We start from the raw sequence: 6,000 nt of genomic DNA on the forward strand, positions 1-6,000 counted from the left end.
ATATATAATTATATAATTTATATTTAAATTTATTGGTGTACACACTATTGTGGTCCCTATTGTATTTTATATTTTCTTACTTTATCCAATGCCTAGGGTGGGAGAGAAAGAATAAACCCTCGATTGAATCTTGAAGACTTGAACTGTCGAACTCAAACTGGTTTGAGACAAAACTGCTGAACATGAAACCACAAGTCTGCAATTGTGAGAGACGAGTAGAGAGCAAGTGCGAGTGCCACTGTGCGAGTGTGTAGCAAGTGAAGATGCCACCGCCGAAGATGATTGATTACCTACTGTCTGCGACTCCAGATCTTCTTCCTCTTCTTCTTCTTCTTCTTCTTCTTCTTCTTCTTCTTCTTCTTCTTCTTCTTCTTCTTCTTCTTCTTCTTCTTCTTCTTCTTCTTTTTATTATTATTATTATTTTGGATTTTCTTATGGCTTCTATAGGAACTTCTGTAATTTTTAGTTGAAGAATAATAACATTCACTCTGATTTTCTACGTCATTTTTTAATTAGAAATGAGGATAATTCTGATTTTCTACAAGAATAATAACATTCATTTGGAGTTGAGCTGGGGTAGGATCAAATTCGAGCTCGGATAGGTTTGGATTTGAGTTCGAATTCGAGCTTGAGTAGGCTCGGTTCATTTCAAGCTCGAATATAAATGTTTTTTTTTTAATCTGAATTCGAACTAATATTCTTAATTTAAATCAAGCTTGAGCCCGAATTCAAGCTTGATGTTTTATTGTCAAACTAAGCTCGAATAATCAAATATTCAGCTTGGCTCGGCTCATATCCACCCCTAGTAACCGGCCTATCCTTGAAAAAAGAGGTCGACATGAAGAATATACAGCGACTCCCGGCTATAGACATGGCACACTTGAGCTTATTAAAAGAGAAGATAACTGCATTGTTCCAACAAAACCCATCCTTCTTCAACATGTCTATCATGTCTTGCTAATCACTTTGTACCCCAGTATAAACATCCTATAATATCCTTAAATCTTTCACTGAATTAGGTAAAGGCCAAGGCATCATAGCCTCCACCTTAGAAGGCAATTGACAAATTGAATTAGCTTAAAACATTTTAGACAACAAATAAATAAAATGACCATCATAAATAAATACTAATACAGGAAAACTTCAATTAGTTTGGAATTTTAACTTTCAACACCTTCACGTTCATATTCATGTCTTTTGTTTTCTCTATCCCCCCAAAGATTTTAATATTAAATGGATCTTAACTAACTAAGTCAAAGATGTGGGCACGTACATGATGACAGAAAGGACGCAAATGATGGCCAGCTGTGAGTGACCTGTGTTGTCGGCTGGCTAGCTGGCTACTAGCTAGTTGATGAGTCCCACTTGTCTAGGTGCAAGTTGGTTGAAGATTTCAAGTTGGCGAAATCTTGACTAATAATAAGAAAAATCCCACTTGATTTGCCCTATAAAAAAGTGTTTTTTTTTTACATTAAATCACTAAATAATATTAATACTTGAGGCTTGCACTTCGTGTTACACCTCATGCCTTGAGGCTTATGCTTCATTCTAACAATTAAGCCTCAACCAAAATTGTAAAGCTTAAGCCTTGAGACAAAATACATGCGCCTCAGTCTCAAGGTATACACTACACACCTCAAGGTTTAAGCCTTTTAAAATAATGTTTGGAATACATGGTGTATTTGAATCTCCTACCAAAAAGTAGTAATAATTCTTCGCAATTTGAGCTTCTTATATATATTTTAAGCTAATTCAATTTGTACAAATTGGTGATATATATATATATCAAATATATCATATATGAAAATCACTGATAGATGCATTTGTCAATCATGTTAAATGGATTAGCATGACTTTCACACATATACAATTAATTAAGATAAATATACAACAACTAATTTCGTATCATGTTTAATTGCTATTTACATATCATATCAAATATTGTCAGCCCTATTTGTAGGTGGGCAAGTGCTATAATTGTCCATCACTTAGTCCAGTCCGCCAAATTTTTTATTGGGCGTAAAGTTTGGTGGAGACATCCACTTGTTTGTTTATAGAAATGCTTTTCTAGTGATTTTGATTTTTGATAATGAATACCATATTACAAAAAAAATCTAATTAGACTTTTTATATATTGAATCCTTCAACATCATATGGGGTTTATTAACTATATAGCCACCAGCCAATCGACAGTTGTCACTCGTCATTTGTGCCCATTCTATCTTTATTACTCATGCCCCATGTTCTTGACTTTCTCTAATAGTTGGATATTAAAAAGTGCGGAAAAAGAAAAAGCATAACCCATGAATATGAATGAATGTGAACGTGTGGAAAGTTCAAAGTCCCAAGTAGTTGGAATTTTCATATAAACAAGTTGGAAGCTAAACTAGTTGGATAGGGATGCCAAAGGAGAGAGTTTGGACTGGACCAATCTGAGTCCAATCCAATTAGAATGGATAAGATCGGTTCAGAGTTTATGGTCTAAACATAACCCGCCATAATATAGAATATTAGAATGTAAATGGGTTATGGTCTAAATATAACCCATAATTTTGCACCTTTTCTATGGAAATTTGTGCTTGTTTTCTTTTGATGACATACTTATTTACAATCCTTATCTTACCTTGATATCCACCTCTAAAACTTGTCCTAGATGTTATCACGCAACAGCAACTATTTGCTAAAAAGAGTAAGTGCTTTTTTGGTCAGATAAATGTGGAATACCTAGGTTATATTATCAATGGTGATGGGGTGTGATTATCAACTATTGTCAGTTGCCTTCTAAGGTGGAGACTATGATGCCTTGGCCTTTACCTAATTCAGTGAAAGATTTAAGGATATTATAGGATGTTTATAGTGGGGTACAAAGTGATTAGCAAGACATGATAGACATGTTGAAGAAGGATGGATTTTGTTGGAACAATACAGTTATCTTCTCTTTTAATAAGCTCAAGTGTGCCATGTCTATAGTCGGGAGTCGCTGTATATCTTCATGTTCTTCATGCCAAACTCTTTCTCCAAGGATAGGCCGGTTATTAGGGGTGGATACGAGCCGAGCCGAGCTGCATATTTGACTATTCGAATTTAGTTTGATAATAAAACATCAAGCTCGAATTCGGGCTCAAGCTCGATTTGAACTATAAATATCAGTTCGAATTCAGCTTGAAAAAAGAAAACATTTATATTCGAGCTCGAAATGAACCGAGCCTACTCGAGCTCGAATTCGAACTCGAATCCAACCCTATCCGAGCTCAAATTTGAGCCTACCCGAGCTCGAATCCGAATGAATGTTATTATTCTTGTAGAAAATCAGAATTATCCTCATTTCTAATTAAAAAATGACTTGTAAAAAATCAGAATGAATGTTATTATTCTTCAACTAAAAATTACAGAAGTCTCTGTAGAAGCCATAAGAATGTTATTATTCTGGGAGGTTGGGAGGTTCACCTAGACTTTTCTATTTTTGCTTTTCTATTCTAATTTTGGTATATATTCTTTCATTAGGTAGCATTCTAGTTTTATTTTATTACACAAAACTAAAACCTTGCTTATAATATCAGGAAACCACAGAAGAAGATAATTCCATAACCCAAGAACCAAGGTTTAGAGTATCGATATGTATTGGCCCGTATTAGTTGATACATATCATGTCGATGGCTTCTCAATACGCCCCTCCAGGGGTTTTAATGCAAAAAAAAAAATACACTTTTTTTATAGGGCAAATCAAGTGGGATTTTTCTTATTATTAGTAAAGATTTCGCCAACTTGAAATCTTCAACCAACTTGCATCTAGATGTTATCACGCAACAACAACTATTTGCTAAAAAGAGTAAGTGCTTTTTTGGTCAGATAAATGTGGAATACCTAGGTTATATTATCAATGGTGATGGGGTGTGATTATCAACTATTGTCAATTGCCTTCTAAGGTGGAGGCTATGATGCCTTGGCCTTTACCTAATTCAGTGAAAGATTTAAGGATATTATAGGATGTTTATAGTGGGGTACAAAGTGATTAGCAAGACATGATAGACATGTTGAAGAAGGATGGGTTTTGTTGGAACAATGCAGTTATCTTCTCTTTTAATAAGCTCAAGTGTGCCATGTCTATAGCCGGGAGTTGCTGTATATTCTTCATGTTGACCTCTTTTTTCAAGGATAGGCCGGTTACTAGGGGTGGATATGAGCCGAGCCGAGCTGAATATTTGATTATTCGAGCTTAGTTTGACAATAAAACATCAAGCTTGAATTCGGGCTCAAGCTTGATTTAAATTAAAAATATTAGTTCGAATTCGGATTAAAAAAAAAACATTTATATTCGAGCTTGAAATGAACCGAGCCTACTCGAGCTCGAATTCGAACTCAAATCCAAACCTATCCGAGCTCGAATTTGATCCTACCCCAGCTCAACTCCAAATGAATGTTATTATTCTTGTAGAAAATCCGAATTATCCTCATTTCTAATTAAAAAATGACGTAGAAAATTAGAGTGAATGTTATTATTCTTCAACTAAAAATTACAGAAGTTCCTGTAGAAGCCATAAGAAAATCCAAAATAATAATAATTATAAAAAGAAGAAGAAGAAGAAGAAGAAGAAGAAGAAGAAGAGGAAGAAGATCTGGAGTCGCAGACAGTAGGTAATCAATCATCTTCGGCGGTGGCGTCTTCACTTGCTACACACTCGCACAATGGCACTCGCACTTGCTCTCTACTCGTCTCTCACAATTGCAGACTTGCGGTTTCATGTTCGGCAGTTTTGTCTCAAACCAGTTTGAGTTCGACAGTTCAAGTCTTCAAGATTCAATCGAGGGTTTATTCTTTCTCTCCCACCCTAGGCATTAGATAAAGTAAGAAAATATAAAATACAATAGGGACCACAATAGTGTGTACACCAATAAATTTAAATATAAATTATATAATTATATATGAATATTATATATAAATATAAAAATTATATATATACACGGTCCGAATAGGCTCGCGATCCTAACGAACCGAATTGCATAATATTTGAGCTTGGCTCGATTATTAAACGAGCTTGTTATTCTAGCTCGAATTTGGTTCGAAGCTCGGTCTGGACCGAGCTGAGCTTGAATAGCTCGTGAAAAGCTCAATTCGCATCCACCCCTACCGGTTACCAAGGCCTTGTATTTTGCTTCATTGTTCTACGCTTGGAATCCAAACTGAAGGGCATACTCTACAATCACCTCATCAAGCTCCAGTAGAATCAATCTAGATCTACTGCCTCTCAAGTTTGACAAGCCATCCACATGGAGGATCTAGAGTTCCTCTTCCTAGTGGAGACATTATTTACAAAATGGCTATTTTATAATCAAAATAGATTTTGAAAGTTTGAAGCGTTTATTGGAGCAGTAATTCATCACTGCTGTGAAATAGAAGGGCATGACTAAACTTTTAGACTAGATTATGTCATTTTCATTATAAGAATGATTAAAAAAACAAGGTAGTTGGTGCTTTATCTCAAAATGGAGAGGAAATGGCATTGTGCAATGTTGGTTCTCTTGTTGTTCCGAAATAGAAAAATAAAATTACATGTTATTAAAATCATTCAACAAGGAGTTTGAAAAAATATCATTTAAATCGTTCAACAAGGAGTTTGAAAACTGGTTCTTTATGACCATGTTATTAACATAACATTATACTTTTTGCCCGATCAATAGCTCAAAAACTTTGTTTACAAGGCACTGGAAAGTTGCCCTTACATTCTTCAATCCAAAGGGCATGACCTTGTAACAATATAGCCTAAGCTCAGTTATGAAAACAGTCTTGTCTTCGTCAGCGGGATCTATCCTAATCTAGTTGTAACCAGAATAGTCATCTAAAAAACTCAGCAACTCGTGCCCTGAGGTCACATCCACTAGGCGGTTGATCTTAGGTAGCGGGAAGTAGTCTTTCGGGCAGGCTCTATTCAGGTTGGTGTAATCAACACGCATGTGTCACTTGCCATTGGCCTTCTTCATCAAAACTGGGTTGGTCACCTA

The sequence above is a fragment of the Nelumbo nucifera genome, chromosome 8 (assembly GCF_055504915.1).
Source record: "Nelumbo nucifera cultivar China Antique chromosome 8, China Antique-T2T, whole genome shotgun sequence".
Classification (NCBI taxonomy): domain Eukaryota; kingdom Viridiplantae; phylum Streptophyta; class Magnoliopsida; order Proteales; family Nelumbonaceae; genus Nelumbo; species Nelumbo nucifera.